The sequence below is a fragment of the Solanum stenotomum genome, chromosome 3 (genome assembly GCF_019186545.1).
Source record: "Solanum stenotomum isolate F172 chromosome 3, ASM1918654v1, whole genome shotgun sequence".
NCBI lineage: Eukaryota > Viridiplantae > Streptophyta > Magnoliopsida > Solanales > Solanaceae > Solanum > Solanum stenotomum.
The window spans coordinates 40,491,322-40,510,549 of NC_064284.1; the positions used below are offsets into that span (position 1 = coordinate 40,491,322).

A 19,228-nucleotide genomic window follows, 5' to 3' on the forward strand; every position below is an offset into this window, starting at 1 on the left:
TCCACGGAAGATATCCACGGACCGTAGATCAGTCTACGGACCGTAGGTCTCCTCCATGGATGACTTTTGTAGCATCTGTCATATTTTTTTTGTGGACTTAGTTTAGGGTCGTTACCAACTCTAAATAAGTTCTTGTGTTGCATATGGTTAGTTTTGGCACTAATGACGTTCCTGCAGGTACGATGGAACCCAAGAAGATGGTCACCTACTCGAAACGGGGCAAGTCCAAATCGGTTGCCCCTAGCTTTCGGTTGATTGATGAGGACATCGAGAATGACTCTGACCCCGCATATGTGCCTCTCAACCCTAGGGCCTCTCGCGCAGCACCCAGGAGCACCCCCCGGAAGGTGATCCCCGACGTAGTCACTGTCTCCCAGTCTGATGAGGAGCACACACTAATCGGGTCACCAACTGGGGCTGCTTCCAGTTCGGAGGGACCTATGTCCGGATCCGAGTCTACCCATGCCTCAGGCTCCCAGTCTGCCCACTCTTCACAATCAAAGTCTGTCCGTGCTACAGGTTCCAACGCCAAATCGTCCACAAGGTCTGGAGAGAATGACCAAGCAGCCTCGTCTGATGAGGCAACTAGTTCAGAGGCCATTCCTGCACCAAGGAATGATGAACCCACTTCGGTAGCAGGGGAGCTGAATAGGTGGTGTGTCAAGGGTCAATGGCAAATCTATCGGGATGCAAAGATGGTGAATGACAAACAAAAAATGGCCCGATTAATTCAAGAGGAGCGCAGAGTCCTCACGGCGAGCTTGCATACTATGCCAGCTATTCACCGGCTGTTCAAACTTCACAAGTGTGACTGGATGGCTCGAGACCCAGGGACGTATAGCGAGGATATTGTCCGGGAGTTCTATGCTTCCTATAATGCCACTCTCCGCGGGTCCATTTCCAAGATGTCAAAGCCACTAGCTCAGGCCCCGCTCATTTCCACCTTGGTTCGAAGGTGTCCAGTTGACATATCACCCGCCACCATTAGCCATTTTCTCTATGGTCTTACCACGGGCCACTCTTGGTCTCCTAACACGTCAGAATTTAATTACCGCTGGGACATCGTGCGGAGTGGCACTCTCCAGAGGAATGCTGAGCAGCGAGAGGCTGTGATACTATGGCTGGCCAGGTACATTGCTGCAGATGGCGAGCGAGCAGAATGGGTCGCTGCTCAAGCATGAATTGTGAAGGGCTTTTCTCACATTATACAGGTTCTGAGGGTTAAAAGGTATTCTCACCAAAACTGAACCGATAAGTAATAAGTTATGTTAATGTTGAGACAAGAGGCGATTACCCATTCTCTCTAACTGAAAGACAAGAGGCGATTACCCATGTCAGACGATATAAAGACAAGGGGAGGTTACCATGTCACATGATATAGGGACAAGAGGTGATTACCCATGTTCCTTCATGAGCTAAGATGAATAGGATTAAGAACTATTCCGTTGAAGTTAAGCTTAGTACCGAGTGGACAAGTTGTGATTACCCATGTCCCTAACTATGTGCCACCATAGGGTTGTCTAGATAGACATTAGCTAGTGGATCCACTATAGCTATAAGTTCATGGTCCTTACCATGGCTAGTAGGACAACTCTTTTCGGTATGGGAGACATTGGATTCCATTAGTATAGCTCTCATGGTCTTATATGTCGGTTAAGGCTACTTCCCACAAACAAGTAAAGTTATGATGAACCAAGGTTAATTCAAGAAGTATCGTAAGTATGCTTTAAGATGACATTAACTTGCATTGATCATATGTTATGACTTATGTTTCTAACCATTCAAGATTTATGTTATAGCTTGATCATCGCACAATCATGAAAATGTCCTCATTTACGCATGTTTTTAAATGTTTATATGCATGGTTATTATACTTGGTAGATGTTTGTACTAACGCATACTCTTGCCTACATTTCCCCAAGTGTAGGGTCCGAAAGTCAGGGTTCTCAGTTTCGTGGCTAGAGTTTAATTTGAGAGATTTCGATCTTTGGTGAGTCCTCATGTTTCGAGGACGGACTTTCATTATTTTCAGTTTTCTTTCTTACTTTCAGTTTTGGACATGATGTATGGGCTAGGCCCATTTTCATTCGTATGTACTAGATGGCTAATGATAAAAGTGTTTAGACTTCCTATACACTTTTATAAAACTTTTGGGACTTCAAATGTTGTTAGTTACCTCTTTTCATTCTATGTCTTATGTTATGAATGTTAAGTGGCTTGTATGGAGCCTTTCGGGGTCTTATACTCCATGTTATGCCTAGGGGCACTACAACATTTTAGGCTTTTAGCCACCCCAGTAAAGTGTAGCCTAAACTAGCAAAAAGTGTGGCCTTTGATAAAAGGCTACACTTTTGGACTTTAAGCAACGCTCTTCAAGGGATGGCCAAAAGGAGCGTAACCTTAGACATTAGGCCACACTTTTTAAATGTTGTCATAATAGCTACACTTCAAAAGTGTGGCCAAAGAGGTATAAGGGCACGCTTTTTAGTAATTCATTAGCAACACCTTTTGTTTGATTATACTACATTTAAAAGTGTGGCCTTTGCTTTGTTATTGGGCACACTTAAAAAATGTTGCCTTTTATATCTCATCTAGAACAACACTTTTAAAGTGTAGCTTTTCTTGTGTACAGCAAGCCACACATTGGACGTCCCTATAGCAACACTTGTGAAGTGTGGCAATAATGTGCAGAATTTTTGTAGCCACAATTTTTTATTTTTAAGAAAATTAATTTTTATTTGTATATTCAATAATCACATATAATAATTAAATATATAAGCGATCTAAAGCACAAAATTATCTAATAAATAAATCAAAGCTATATATTTCTAATAAACTTCGAGAAACATGTCTTGTACAACCAAACTTCGACAAACATGTCTCTACTATCAGTAAATTCCACAAAACCAAATGAATTCAAACATAACAAAAACTCTTCATCGTTCACTATAATAGATCGAGTTTACTTCATCCCATTATTCAAATTCAATCACCGGCATTTTCCTGCACATTCAAAATAAAATTATAAGTTAGTGAAATAAATCATGTGTATTTAATATGCTCAAATTCACAGTAAGCCAAACCAATTCATGACAATAAAGTCACAGTAGAGCAACCATAAACTGAAGCTCTCCTTAATACAAATCTAAAATTGAGTCAGAACAGTAAAGCTCTACAAAACTAACAAATCTAAAATTGAGTCGTAACAATAAAGTCACACCAAACTCTCCAAAACTTACAAAAGAACAAAATGTTAAAGCATGTTAAAGTAGAGAAACCTCATTTCCAAAACTAAGAAACTAACAAAATTTACCAGAAACAACCTCTTTTCATAGAGGAGGAATCAGATTCTAATCAGCAAAATGTTAAAGCAGCTACGAATTAAGCAAAAAAAAAATCTTTTGAAAAACTACAGCAACAATTAGTGTACATGTAGAAAAATGTTTTCCAAACAATCTAATAATCCAACCAGAAAATAAGAGAAGAACCAGATAAAAAAGGGATACAAGTGAGAAAATAAATCATGTTCAGTGTACCACAAATCCATCTTGTGGATGTTGTTCTTATAAGCATAACTTGAGTTACAATAACGAGTAACAAACTACAGGAAAGAACAAAAAAAAATAGTTTCATTTAAAGAAGATGGGAGTGAGAACAAAAGAGGTCAAATACTCTTCCGTGGACGTCTGAACCCAGCTTTCGTGTTGTATATAGCCCTCTAGATCTCATTACATTAAACCTCTTTATGTGGAAGCATACATATGTGTGAGACTCGTATTCAGATGGGTGTTCTTAAAATATAACAATGATGTCTGGAACAATTTGCTTCCCATTGACTATTTTACCGAGTACCTGCTACGCCACATGCAGAAATACAGGATTTGAACCAAAGTTACTATGGTCTGCTAAACTCGTAGCCAACATACTAGGTTCCCCTTTGTCTCGAGTTCAACAACAGTAATCTCAATCGGGGATTTGAACCTTGTCATTTGTGCTCTCTTACGAGTAAGTAGTTTATGCTTAATCAACTATGATAACGGAAAGGCATGATACACCTCAGCTTATATTATAGTTATAGCTGGAACAAGACAACAAGTTTAGTGTCTAGATGATAATTTCTCAGCATTTATGAGAATATTACAACATTTACTCAATTAGTTCCTTCAAGCGGACAATACAAAGAGGTTGATGTGTATCCAACAATGCTATAAGTGAGTGCATATATAACCATGAGGGTAGTGAATGGACCTCATCTATTGTAAGGATAAAACACCCCGACAAGCGCCATCATGAATATAAAAATTGTCCCGTACAAGATACACAATATACAATAATGCAAATGTTTCTTGCATTAGACTTAACTTATCAGAATAGATTTCAGAGGACACTAACACTGTAAAGAGCTGAGCACCACAACCAAGTGTTGCAGCAAACAATGACTTGTGTTTCGGGAACCTAAAGACATCACTATGTATGTACTTCTATCTTGTCTCCTCTTGATCGTTAACTGCTTCTTCATCATGTGCATACCTTTTGCATACATTGTCAATTAAAAGAGTTATTTCTTGAGAAAATCAGATATAGTCAGACCTCTCTATAGCGGACAAGTTTTCTTTGGAACGATGCATTACTATATGTTATATGTAACAACATTTGTATCAGGACAAATGTAGGAGTTTATGACTAGTTAGTTTTCTTTTTGAAAATGAAGGATAAGCCACTTACTTGATAAAATCATTCTTAAGGACTCGCATACGAATCGTGGCAAGGAAATCGGTTAAAGGAGGACAGTGACACAAGAATTGATAATCGAGAACCAATGAATCTCCAAGATATGCGGTAGAGAAGTATGCATGAACTTATCCATCTGATTCTCAAACAGAATATATGTTTCCTTCCATTTTGCGGTGTATGTGAACTCAGCATTGACTTCCCTATCCTCTGTTAGGTCCAAAACAGAATGTGGATCCATTCGTGCAGTGAACTCGATAACACGGTCCATGTTATAGTGGATATTGAAATGAATGTGTTTGTAAAGAAAGTACTTGTAATATTTTATATCATCTGTCTCTTCCCTATTCTCAACTCTTCTGATAAGGACCCATACGGGCAATTCATCGTAGTGCATCTCAAAGTTATAGTCCTTATCAACTACTCTTCGAAACTGAGCAACTTCATCCTTTGTTAACTTCTTTCGACAAAGAATTTCCAAGTCTTTATCTACCAAGAAATAAAGTGCATAAGGACCACTCACGAGTCGATCCCCATTTAAAATCTCACCTAGATCTTCCTTCTTTTCTTCTAATTTCACATGATCTGCATATGAACTCAAGTAACATAAGATTTCAAGTGTTCCAACATACATCTATCAAAATTTGTGATACGAATTGCCACTATAGTCTAAGCTCATAGGCGGATACAGGATTTGAAATTTATGAGTTCTTACAACAGACATTAAAACTTCATACAAAATAAGAACTGAGTTCATAGTCATATATTTATTTAATAAGTTTCATATACGATGTTCGACAAAAGCTATTGAATTCACGAGCTCCACATAAATACAATGAGAGAAAAGTTGTAGAATGAACCTGGTATGCAGAATGGCAGATCATAATACTTTTCAGTTTGAACCAACTATGCCAATCATGAACTTATCAGATTTACTTTGGACAAGCATGGGAAATTCAACAATGCATAAAATCATTTTCAACATGTTGGTACACAACAACAAAGTTGTGAAATCAGTAGATTGGCTTATTTGCAACTCAACATATGACCTTGAACCAGGAGCTTTCAAATTAGCACCAGGGAAAATCATAAATTATAAAGTTGTAAAGATATGGTATTTGCAGCAATGCAAGGAACAAATAGTTAAGGATTCCAGGGAAAATCTTTATTAGGAAAACAGAAAAAGGTCAAAATGGCCTTAACATATCATAAATGGTTAAAAAGTACCTTCCTTCTATCTATTAGATCAAAACCGCCCTCAACACAACAGTCTCCAAAACAAGAAATACGTAATCCATACATATAAAAGAAATATGAATATCTAAATTTTATGGTGATTAACAATTAAATAAACCAAGCTTAAGGCGAGCACAAAAACTATGAACTCAAGACGACTAAGAACGAGGAGTTGAATAGAACTCAAGAAGACTAAGAAGCCTAGGTTCACTTTCTGTTGAACCTAGGCTACCCACATTTAATAGATTGGATGTATGCTTTTTATTACCTTTTTAAACATAACTCAAGAAGACTAACAGTCCTAGATTCCAGTCAGCTTTTAATTCTCCCCAAGACTGTAAGTTTTTGTTCTTCTTTGATGGTATATGAGTAGATTCCTAAGTTTTGACATCAAACATATTAACTCTCTTGCACATGTTCACATATCTGATGTACGATTTGACAGACAGCGAACAGAACAAACAATGCTTATATGAACTTGACCAATATGCAATAGTGGATTTTACAAACAACTACAACTATATGAACTTGACCAGTAGGACGTTCAACCTGTCTCAAGAAAGAAGGCAATCAACACTGAAAAGCCTCAGAAAAAATCATACAGCAACACGTAAACTAACATATCCAGATGATCACGACCAAGATGGAATTCACATGGATGAGAAAACAAAAATTCAACAACAATGTCTATATGAAACTGATCATGAGTGTCTATTAGGCAACTAAGGTGGAGGTTACTGTTCAGGCAACACATGGCCAGTACATCCATTGTACAGTGGTTGATAGAAGAACAAACTTGGAGGTTACTGTTCAAGCAACACATGGCCAGTACATCCATTGTACAGTGGTTGATAGAAGAACAAACTTTAAGTGTCATATAACTGTAGTATATGGAAGTAATAATCTGTAAGAGAGAAGGGACCTATGGGATGGTTTGATGAGGTTTGGTACTAACCTAACTACCCCTTGGTGCATATGTGGAAAGTTCAACTCTCCGTTATCATTTGAGGATAGAAAATGAGGCCAACCAGTAAACGAAAGTGAGAATAGAGATTTCCAGCAAGTAATTGATACTCTAATCCTAACTGATATGAAAGAGACCGGAAGAGTATTTACTTGGACTAATAGGTATATTTGGAGCAAAATAGATAGTGCATTATGTAACGAGGAATGTATTTCATATGGTCACATTACAGCTCAATTCAAGGAAAAACACTTCTCAGATAACTCCCCAATCCATATGGAAATCACCACAGCTCCTTGAGAAAAAAGTCTTTCAGGTTCATCAACATTTTAACTGAGGATGAGAAATTCATGGAGATCGTACAACATAGTTGGCAGCAACCAGTTTGGGGGACAAACATGTTTAGACTCTGGGCTAGATTGAAATTATGCAAAGAACCACTAAAGCTACTACAACATCAAGGAATAGGTAGCTTGGACAACAGAATTGCACCAGCAAGGGAAAGGCTACATGATATTCAAGCTCATCTTAATTATGCCTTAAACCAAGAATTTATCGAAAGGGAGAGAATAGCAGTAGTAGAAATGACAAAGTGGATGAATATTCATTTAGAAATTCACATGTGTCTTTCTACTGTGGTACATATAATGAAGTTTGACTAATATAAAGCATGAAGTTGCACTATCTTGTTTGTAATTTAACATAGTAGAAATAGAAACGAGTGTAACCGAAGAAATAGACATAGAGAACAATCCTCTCCCTCACAAACACTATTACAAAAGGGTGAGAAAGTAGATAAATTGCAATAAATGTTGAAACTTGAAGAAATTTCCAAATCCTACCTACCACAGAGTCGATGAAGATGGATGAGATGTCGAGGACAGTTCTGGCTGAAGCAAAATTGATGAAGTGTTGAAGTGTTGAAACAACATAGAACTTCATTTAAGCAAAGAACTAATGTCGATAAATATATCCTTAGCGATTAAGGAAATTAAATGAACTAATTGAGATTGATAAATTCTATCAAGAAGCATGTTCACCAATTGAGCTCATTCCGTTTCAACTACGCCACAATCCCAACCTAAAAATTAAAGTTCTACATTTTCGTTGATAACCAATAACATAATCTATAATTAGAGAAAAATAGTAGAACAAAGAAAACACATTTAACACTTCAACATTGAAATCATTACCTTAAATGGGTCATTCACCTTAGGGATATTGAACCACGGAATAGCGAAACTTTCATAGAAATTGAGACACCCAGGTAGAAGATTCAGGTGTTGATGAGAATTCAAGAGTCAATGTTGTGGATTCTCACTTCTTAGCAATAGCATTAACCCTACAACTGATCCAAAAACTAAAATAATCAAATGAAATCAGGACACGTGTGTGCCAATTATTATTGAGTTGTTTGAAGTTAACTTGTACTCGGCTATGATATTGACTGTTAAATTTTCTACTTCATCGAACAATAGTTCTTTGTTGTTTTTGTTGTCCTTTTCTACTCTACTGTTTCTTATGTAATCTTTGAGTGTAGTGGGTTTAAGGGAAACTAACAAATATAAAAGAGAAAAATGGGGCAAAGAATTAACTGATGTGGGTAGTACAAAAACGAGCTAGACTCCTAAAAATCATCCCAACAACACAAGAATATCAGCCAGATTCCATAAATTTAGACTTTTAAGGAATAAATTTTTACTCTTCTTTTTCTTCTATAATCTTTGAGTGCAGTGGGTTTAAGGGAAACTAACAAATCTAAAAGAGAAAAATGGGGTAAAGAATTAAATGATGTGGATAGTACTAAAACGAGCTACACTTCGAAAAATCTACAAAAAATCATCTCAACAAAACAAGAATATTAGAAAAATAACCCAGATGCCATAAATTTAGACTTTTAAAGATTACATCTTTATCTAATAAACTTTATTCCAACAAAATCCTTTCAATGTTATGAAGCTTTCAGACACCATCTTCTGAAGTGAAGCAATTTGTTCTATCATATTCACCAACTAAACTAAAACAGCGAAAACATCAGATTTGGAACAAATTTTGTTCTTCAAGCTGACAAGAACAGCTAGACAAGCGATTCACGATGAGCAATTTTCAGATTGGAGCAAAATCATAGTCCGATTGTAATGAATGAAAATTTCAAACGATTCTTCACTTTGCTTTGTGAAAAAACTTTGCTTTATGTGTTGATGAAGAAATACCTTTTAATTTGTGAGCCCTTGAAAAGTTTTAGATTTGGAGCAAAGACCTAAAACTTGGGAAAAAATTTATATTTGGAGCAAATTTTGTTCTTCAGGAAATTATAAATTTTTTCTGATATGGGGAAAAGACCTAGAGTTGAAAGGTTTTATGTTTTATGATTTTTTTTTTTTGCCAAATAAAAATTGGAGCGGGACTTGAAAATGTTGGAGGGAACATTATATTTTAGTGAAAACTTTAAGGCTACACTTGTAATGTGTTGTTTTTTAATTATAAAAATAGCACACTTTAAAAGTGTGGCCATATATATAAATAGTTGTAGTCAATTATGTCATGATATAACAACATTTATAAAGTGTAGCCTATACCATTAAAGAGTACGTTTTATAAGTGTTGCCAATATTATCGAAGCCAAAAGTTAAAAACATTGGCTATGCTTTAAAAGCGTGCCCAAAAACATTTTAGGCAACACTTTACAAGCGTTGTCCAGATTTAGTGTGGCCATAGGCCTACAATGTTGTATTGGGGGTACCTTGGGTCATGACAGTTGACGAAGGTTGATGAACTCAAGCCCCTTTGCCTCCTTCATCTCAATGGGAAAGAACCTATCAAGAAAATCAATTTTAAACTTCTCCCAATAAAGAGGACCCACATCGTCTGCCCTCCTTTCTTTCCATTGGTTAAACAATATTTAAGCAACACCCTTAATTTTATAAGCTGCCAACTCCGCCTTTGACAGCAACGTCACTCCCATAATCATCAATACCTTATAAATCTCATCAATGAACTCTTGAGGGTCTTCCTCAACCTTAGAACAATAAAACTCTGGAGGATTCATCCTTGTGAAATCCCTCACCCTGGATGTTGTCATACCCACATTTGGGTTCATGGGAGCCTCAAACTCCCTATTAGTTTGGGTCGTCATGGCTTAAGCCAACACTTGACATCAGCCCTAAAATTCACATTTATCACTTGCTTGGCCTAAGGATCGACCTGAACTAGAGCAGCTTAAGAAGGAGCCTCTTGTTCCACATTCTCTGTCACATTCCTTCTAGCATATGCTCTTTGAGTAGCCATATCCTATAGAGAATCAGATTAGGATTATGAGGGTGAAATTATAGAGTTAAACTCTATCTCAAGACTTTAGATTAATGAAAGAAGTGGAGTTTCCTAAACATCTTATAGCCTCGCATTCATAAGCGTAGCGTGCTTCACACTTATGAACATGACTCTACTCGACGTGTCTTATAAGACTTCCTATGACCTTTCAAAATCTTGTGCTCTAATTACCAAGTTTGTCATGACCCAAGGTAGCTCCTAGGCGTAACATGGCATATAAAATCCCAAAAGGCCCAAGACAAGCCACTTAACATTCATCATACAAGATAATAGAAATAGAAGATTCAAAAGACGGTTTCAACAGACTTTATAATATGAAGTAGAAGTCTAAACATCATCTCATAGCCATCTAGTACGTAAGAAGTGATCGAGACGTAGCCCGTACATTAAGTCCAAAACTGGAAGTAAAGGAATAAAGAAATAAAAGCTTCGTCCTCGGAAGATGAGGACTCACCAATCTTCAAATCTTCAACTATAGGGTACCTAACCACACAAAGGCAAATCAGGAGCATTGGACCCTACATTTTCATAAAAAAGCATGCAAGAGTATAAGTTAGTACAAATATGTACCAAGTATGATAGTTATGCATAAATCATTTGAAAACATGCTTAAAAAGGACATTTTCATAAAATGCAATGACCAAGCTAAAACATGAATGTAAATGAACTAGAAGACATACATCATAAAACATGATCAATACAAGTAGACATCATCTTAAGTCACATGTGAGATACATGTGGGAGATTTACTTTTAAACAACATGTAAGATCAAGTGAGTTATTACCATGGAATCCAGAGTTTGCCCCACATCGAAAAGGGGTGTCTTACTTGCCAAGGTAAGAGTGTGTACCCATAGTGTATGTGGATCCACTAGATAATGTCTATATAAGACAACCATCCTATAGGAGAACATAGGTATGGGATAAGGTGATTTCTACTAAAAACCCGATCTCAACTAGGAAGAGCTTCCATCTCAACATCCTCAAGGTGCTTAGCATAAATCTCATGGAATAGTCATTATTACATACTTGTCTTGATTATCCATGGAAGGGCACATTATATTGTCAATCCAAGCAAGTCATATGTCATCCATGGAAAGGTATATTTGAGCAACCAATCCAAGCTAGGTTTTATTAGAATAGCTCTTTAACTTTGATTCATTTAAGGTAATACGTCCTTTCAACCTTAGAATCCTTTATGTGAGAAAAAACTTTCACATTCATGCATGGATTAATTATGTGAGAAATCCTTTCACAACAATTAACAACAACTCGTCTATGCTTTACTCTCAAAACAACTTACATCATAATTCATCAATTTCATAAGAACATGCATATTTCAATAATTCACCTTACATAGTTCAAAACCCACTTTAAATCATCAATATCTAGAAAATATGGGTTAAGCATGGGTTCATGGGAATTCATCTTAAAACATGGAATCTTCTCAATTCATGCATAATTGATCAAATAACAAACGAATAACTCAACATTGAAGAGAACCCATGACATGGAAGAAAAGCCCCAACTCAATTGGGGATTTCTAACTTTGTAAAATGGAGAATTTGGAAACTTTATGGAGGAAAGGGATCCATGGATGAAAACAATCATACCTCAGTTCCAAAAGTGTGTCTTCAATGGAGGAATTGGAGACTTGACTTGAAAGCCTAGGTTGACTCCTTCTTCTTCAAGTTTTTTAGAGAGAGAAATATTTTGGAGAGAAAGACTTGTTCTTCTTTTAGGAATTTAAGAGAATTATTTTAATTGGGTAAATTTTGGGAGCAAAAACTCTTATATAGGACCTCTAGTGTGACACCCGGAAAACTAGTAGGTGAAACTAGAGCCTTACGTGAGAGCTTTTAAGTTTGGTGTGGGGTTAAGAAGTGTAAAATGGTTTTCCCGAAATTAGGTTGAGGGGTTTAGGGGTTAGATGTTAAGGTACAACCCCCCAAGTACCAACCAAGGGGTCCTTGAGGAGGACCCTAAAGCCTAACCCCAAGTTGCCCCAAAACTACCTAAGTATATGACCTACAGATGGGACCTACTGGACGTAGGTCCATCCACTCCCAGTGGAACTATGTAGTGGGTCAAGGGCCAAAATGAAGAGTTACAGACCACCACCCACGGACCTGCAGGAAGGAGCGTAGCCCCACTCATGGTCCATGAGTCCTAGGTTGTGGATGTTGCCCGCACAATCTGCCAAGTTTAGCCAAGGTGAGTCTTTTTTAGGAAATTCCTAATTTAATTATTTTAGCTTAGGGTCGTTTTATATTATTTTAATAGACTTATATAAGTATTTTTAGACCATTAACTAACCTATTTACTTCATAATTCCCAAGACTCAAATCATAACCAACTTTCCTCTCCAAATAATTCTCTCTCTAAAACCTCCAATGAAGAAGAAGAGGAAGAAGAAGAAGAGATCAATGTCTACGGCTTAAGAACTCATATTTACCACTCAATTTCTTGAGTAATATTCATAAGGTATGGTGTATTTTCATCTATGGGTAGCTTTCACTTATAGAGTCCGCTCAAAACTTGATTTCAAAGCTTCCAATTTCCCCCAAAAGCTAGGGTTTCAATCTAAGTCATTGGTTCTCTTTCAAAATATTTTCAATGGTTGATTTATGATGGATTATGATTGAATTGATGATTTATCATTTATTTATGATGAAATCTCTCCATGAAACCATGAATCCCCCCATATTTACTAAATTGTGAATTCATGATGTGGGTTGATTGATTAATGAAGTATGTGAATATATTATATGTATATTGATTGAGTTTATATGATGCCATATGACTGTAATTTATTAAAGAATTAAGCATGTGGTTGGATTACCTTGTCAATTAGGTATACATGATGGTCATGTGTGGCATTGCTTGAGAGTAAGGCTTGTAGCATGAAGATGGCTTCTAGGGCTTTAAGGGTAAAAGCTAATTTGAATAAAATAAGGATGTTAAGTCTTTAAAAAGGTATCTATTAAGTATTTTGAATTGTATATGGCATTATTGTGGAAGGACTTCACCCACATGACCTATAATATGAGTACATGAGTTTATGCATGAAATGAATGATTTACTTGAATCATGATATTCCCCTTATCGAATCTAGTAAATCTAGATGTTTAGGTTGAGTTTGATTCATAGCCCTTGAAGGGAAAATTATGAGGGTTTGTACATGTTGATAAGAATTGTGTATGATCTTGTGACTCACTTAGAAAGTGAAGATACTATGATTATGATATTATGTGCATGTTTTATGAACACTTTGAGAGTGGAGTGTCTATGATGATAATGTTGTTGTTGTGTAATTGAAAGGACAATCACACACACACACACCATGTATGAATATGACTATGATGTAACTAAGGTGTTGTTGAAAGGCTAATTCGCATATGCACCTTTACACATGACTATGCATGAAATGTATATGACTATGATAATGTTGTTGTGTTGATTTAAAGGCTATTCTCATGAACATGATGTGAAAGGTTTACTCAAATATTAATGATTCTAAGGTTGAAAAGCCATTCTCACCTATAGAAACTATGAGCTATGTCATGATATCATGTTGGATTGATTGTTAGGTCATTCTTCCATAAACATGAACTTAAGTAAAGACTTAACATGAACTTAAAGGGAATTATGCATAGCACCGAGTGGATATGAATATGAGATGGAAGTTTTTATGCCAGTTAGTCCGGCTTCCCAAATGAAAGCTTTTACGCCAGTTAGCTCGGCTTTCTAAATGGATTCCTTTTACGCCAATTAGTCTGGGTTCCCAAAACAACTATCTCATGAGATGGAAACCTTTTACCTCAGTTAGTCCGGGTTTCTAGTAGTCCTTATCCCATAACTATGTGACCACATAGGTCTTTATCTAGTGGATCCACCTAAGCTAATAAACTTCAATTCTACCTTAGGCAAGTAGGACATCTCTTTCCGATGTGGGGGCATGACATCGGATTCCATGTAGCTCACATGGTCTATGTCGGTTAAGGCTATTTCCCTCCATGAACAAGAACATGAACTATGAACAAGAACATGAGTTATGTACTATGGTTCCTCAAGATGTTCTACTTAGTAGGAATGGGGGTATGGGACTTCATTCATGCATTGCACAAGTAGGCTTTAAGAGTGGTCATGGTATGTTTCTCTTATGACATGATGATTTATGAGTTAATGCATGCTTTATATGACTTATGTACATGAACATGAACTATACTTATGACTTCTCAATGAGCTCTACTTAGTGTTAGTGGGAGTATGGGACTTCACTTATGCATTGCACAAGTAGACCAATAAAGAGGTTATGGTGTGGTTTCCTTATGCTATGAAGATATATGAATTTATGCATGTATGGTATGGATTGTTGCTAAGAGTGATTTACTTGTTATAAGCTATGAACATAAATGTTTCCTTGTCTATGAGTATTGACTATGGATGAGATCAAAGCATGATAAGTATGAGCATGGTGGCCTAAAAGTGGTACTTAGTGTGGATAGGATTATGGGATCCTACCTATGCATTGCACAAGTATAACCTAAGGTTACTTATGTGATGGTTCTATTATGATGAGATGATCTTGGTGTTTAACTATGTGTGTGAGTTATGTCTTGTGATGATTGGGGTATGCATTATGTTTATGTTGGAGACTATGCTTGTGATTATGATGATATCCTTTATGCTATGATAAATTGTACATGAGTTGTCTTATGAGCTACATTCCCCAACTATTTCAAAGATGATGTTCAAATTGGCATATAGCATGGTTTCAACTAAAATATCTTTTTTTGCATGTTTTAAGGATTTTTATGCATGGCTTCCATACTTAGTACAGTTTTTGTGCTAACCATATTTTCTACATTTTCTATAAGTGTAGGATTTGGTGATATCGGCATCTACCCTCTTGGCTACAACCATAGTAGATCAAGAAGAAAAAGATTGGTAAGTCCTCATAGTATTCGAGGGCTTGACCATTATGTCCTTTCAGTATTTCCTTATGTTTTAGACTTTTGTAAGGGTCGTGTCCCTAAGATTGTATTCAAGTTTTATAGATGGTTTGAGTCATAGTGTTGTAGACTCCCACTTGGTTTTTATAAAAGACTTCAATTGTAAAGAAAGATTTTAAATTTCCACACTTTTTCCTATGTTCTTATGTTATGATATGCTATGATGCTTATATAAGGCTTTATGGAGTCGTGTACGCTGTGTCACATCTAGTGGGTAGCCTTGGGTTGTGACATCAAGATAAGGGTAAAAAGACATAGTATTAGGATAGAATAATCTGGAAAAGATCCTGACTTACAATTGATTCGACCACTGCAATGATGACCTTCAGGACCCGTCAGGGAATCCACAAGCCATATGGAAGTCATGGTCTTTGACCAGTGGCTGGGGATGATTCCTTTTACCCTGACCCTCTTCACGACCACCTTAATGATATGTGATTCTCACCACAGGTCATTTAAGGGTTTGTGGGAGGGGAACCGTCATGTACAGGTTGTAGAAACCCTCTATGAGCACCATAACGAGTCATGGTTTCCTTCACTGCCCGTCAAGGTCTTCGTGGAAGGTCCCATGGCTCAGATTGGGCTGGTGACTGCTTGCTTAGCCCTTTTCCTAGTCTTCTTAATTTTGAGGTGTTATAGTGAAATACCATGTGGTTGATATTGTAACACAAATATTTGAAATCACAACCACAATTCATTGAGAGGTTCACCTTCCACTCTCTTTAAATTCTAGATGTTATCTTCAAGTTTCACCATCTTTGAAGGAGGGAGAAATCTTTCAAGGAATGATTTGGTCAATTCCTCCTATGAATTTATGGAATCATTAGATAATTCGGTAAGTCATCTAGTTGCTTCCTCCAATAAAGAGAAAGGGTACAACCGCAAACAAATAGATTCTTGTGATATCTTCTTAAAGACGAAATGTCCTCAAATGTCCACAAAGTTTTGAAGATGATCATGGTTTTTTCATGAGCAAGGCCTCCAAACAATCCTCTTATTTGGAGCAATTGTAACATAGTTCCATTTACGAAAATAGCTCTCCCAGTAGTAGGAGGTAACCAAATTGTTCCTCTGCTTTCAACGGCATTCACATGCATATCATTCATATCATCAATATTATTGTTCTTCCCATAATGACTACCATCGTCACTTTCATTTTTACTCATGTTTCACTTGAAAATAGGGCACATTAGCAGCACCAAACAAGTATCTACTATGACAAACAAGTTTGCACACTAATTTCACAAACTTAATTCTTAGCTACCACACCCTGGAAGCAGCACCATTTTTATAATTCTCTATTTAACCTAAAAATAATTAGAAGAGTAAGTGGTCGTTAGAAGTAAAAATACCCAATAAAAGAGTTGGGGTTGAACCCCACAAGGAGTAATTTAATGATATGAATTCAACTAGGAAATTAAAAATGTAAACTGGTTCATTGTAATAATTAGAACAAATGGGTTGATGATTCTACCAAATTAACTAAAAGAGTTTTACACTCAATTATCACAATCTAACAAAAAAACAGGGACTCAACCAAGAAAGAGATGTTCTAGGGGTGTGGGGATTGATAATGACATTAAGTAGGGGTAAGTATGCTTGCTCCATAATGCTAGACAATCATGGATAAGTTGGGTAATCTTCAATGACACTAATCTTCTTTCGATCTCAAACCATCATACCATAGAATCTATGTAAATCACAAATCAACGCAATACCTCATTGAAATATCTCTTTCGAGAGATTTGACAATTAGAATTTAACCACAATTTCTCTTTCAAGAAAACTACAAGAATCAAACCTAAATTATATGAATCAAACTTCTTACCCAGTTTAATTAATCTCTTTCGAGCAACAATCAAAGATCTAGACTAAGATTAAATTTTCAACCTTAACCCATGAATTAAACCATGCTAAATAGCTCAAATCCATGAATGTACAATAGTCAAACTTAGCAAGATACAAGACCCACTAAATTAAATCAACACCCTACTTCATAATCGCAACCCAAGATTTGCGGTTTTAGTAAAGCATCATAAAAAGGAAAGAAATTATAGCCATGATGTTTTAAGCCATTAATATGTGTCCTGATAAGCAATAATATTCAACACCCACTTTGAATTCAATCCTCAATTGTCAATTACAAGAGTGTATAAGAACCACAAAACTAAGAGCAAGGATGAAAAGGTTAAAAGCTCAATAAAACTATTCAAACTATCTTAAAATTCTTAATTTTCTGATCTGATATTTTTTTTTCTCTCTTATTTTGGGCTATTTATAGTTTCCCCAAAAATTAACTTGAAATTCCATGTGTGTCCTGATCAGCAACGTTAGTTAGGCGCACGTCATTAGTTTTTATGAATGATATTGGTTTTTGTAATAAGATTTGTATCAAATAATCTATATTTTTGTACTTGTTCTTTAGATTTCGAGATGACTGGATATGTTAACGGTATCATTGGTGGATCCCAAAAAACTATTGGCCTTTTCTTGGACCTCATTGTATAGAATGTTGTTAGTTTTGCACAATTTCAATCGATGCGCATTGAACGAATAAAAATCATCAAAATAGAGAAAACTAGAATTAGTCATTAGTTTGGGACCGTGTGTTAGCGATAATGTTGTGGCGAACAGCACATCACTGGTGTGGACCCTTGCAGCTCGCTTAGTCTCGCTACAATGACCTCCCATTGTCATGATAGATATATGTACAACAAATGTAATTTCGATGCAATGGTCACCCTTACGTAAATTAGACATGATCTCATTCACTACTATTAACTCGACATTCAATACACCAGTTTGAATACTAAGTCACAACTATCTCTAATGACTCCACACAATGACAAATTTAACAACAAATTCAAATCATAATCATTATCATCATATACTAATAGGACACATCACACCCTCACTCTTGAATTTAATTGAACATCCAAAGTTTGTCGATGTATCAATTAGAATTGTCCTAATATTAATTGGACATTGCTCATGGGATCGGCACACTATAATGGTGTGATAGGGGAGAATTAAATAGAAACGTTTTTTATGCCTCATAGCCTTCTAAGGATTAGATATGGATGTCAACATATTAATCTATTGGACTATACATGAAATTGCTTTTTTATTTATGAGATCGATAACCTAGGCTTTGATACCAACTATGACAATCAAAATTATCATGTCATACAGGCACCAACTTGATTCTAATTCGATAGTTGAACCTGATACGCTCAAATTACACCTCCCTAAAGAGGTATAAGTGATCGTTATCAAGTAAAGAACCCATCCTAAAAAAATAAAAGACTCAATAAAACAGTAAAAACTAGGAATTCATTCCTTCACCCCAGACTTAAAAATATGCTATGTCCCCAAAGCATCAAATAAAATTTAAAACAAGGGTTAGAAAAACTCCCTGAGGCCTTATGGCGTAGCTAGTAGCATGTTCTCTTTATTTTTATCAAGGGTAGAACACACCCCACACTTAAGCTCAAACATGCTCCTTTGTTTCAATTATTTTTTTGGGTACTCAGACTTCCCCTAATCTGCAAAAACAAGATAAAAAAAGTGACACTAATAAAATAAAAATAAAATAACAAGTTACACTACTAATTGGGTTGCCTCCCAATAAGCGCTTAATTTAACGTCGCGGCACGACGCAGACACCTTAGTTACTCAGATTAGATCTCCTTGATTAGCCATTTTCCTCAAAGTTTTTCTCAATTCAGGATCGTAGGGAGTCAAGAATTCACATTGACTCTGTGTACTTGGCATACACTAGAGTTGAAACTTGTAGAAAACAAAACAAAAAACGTAAAATCGGAAAATACTTGACTAAAGTACAATAATGTAGTTAAACTTAATCTAAAAGCCTTATTCTCCGGCAGCGGTGCCAAAATTTGATACGCTTAAATTACATCTCCCTAAAGAGGTAAGAAGCGATCGTTATCAA

General features: G+C 36.2%; 1 pseudogene; it reads right to left on the reverse strand.

Annotated features, from left to right (window-relative positions):
* Window positions 1–4,150: 4,150 nt before the first annotated feature.
* On the reverse strand, window positions 4,151–16,442 carry LOC125858948 (transmembrane 9 superfamily member 3-like; annotated as a pseudogene).
* Window positions 16,443–19,228: the final 2,786 nt, after the last annotated feature.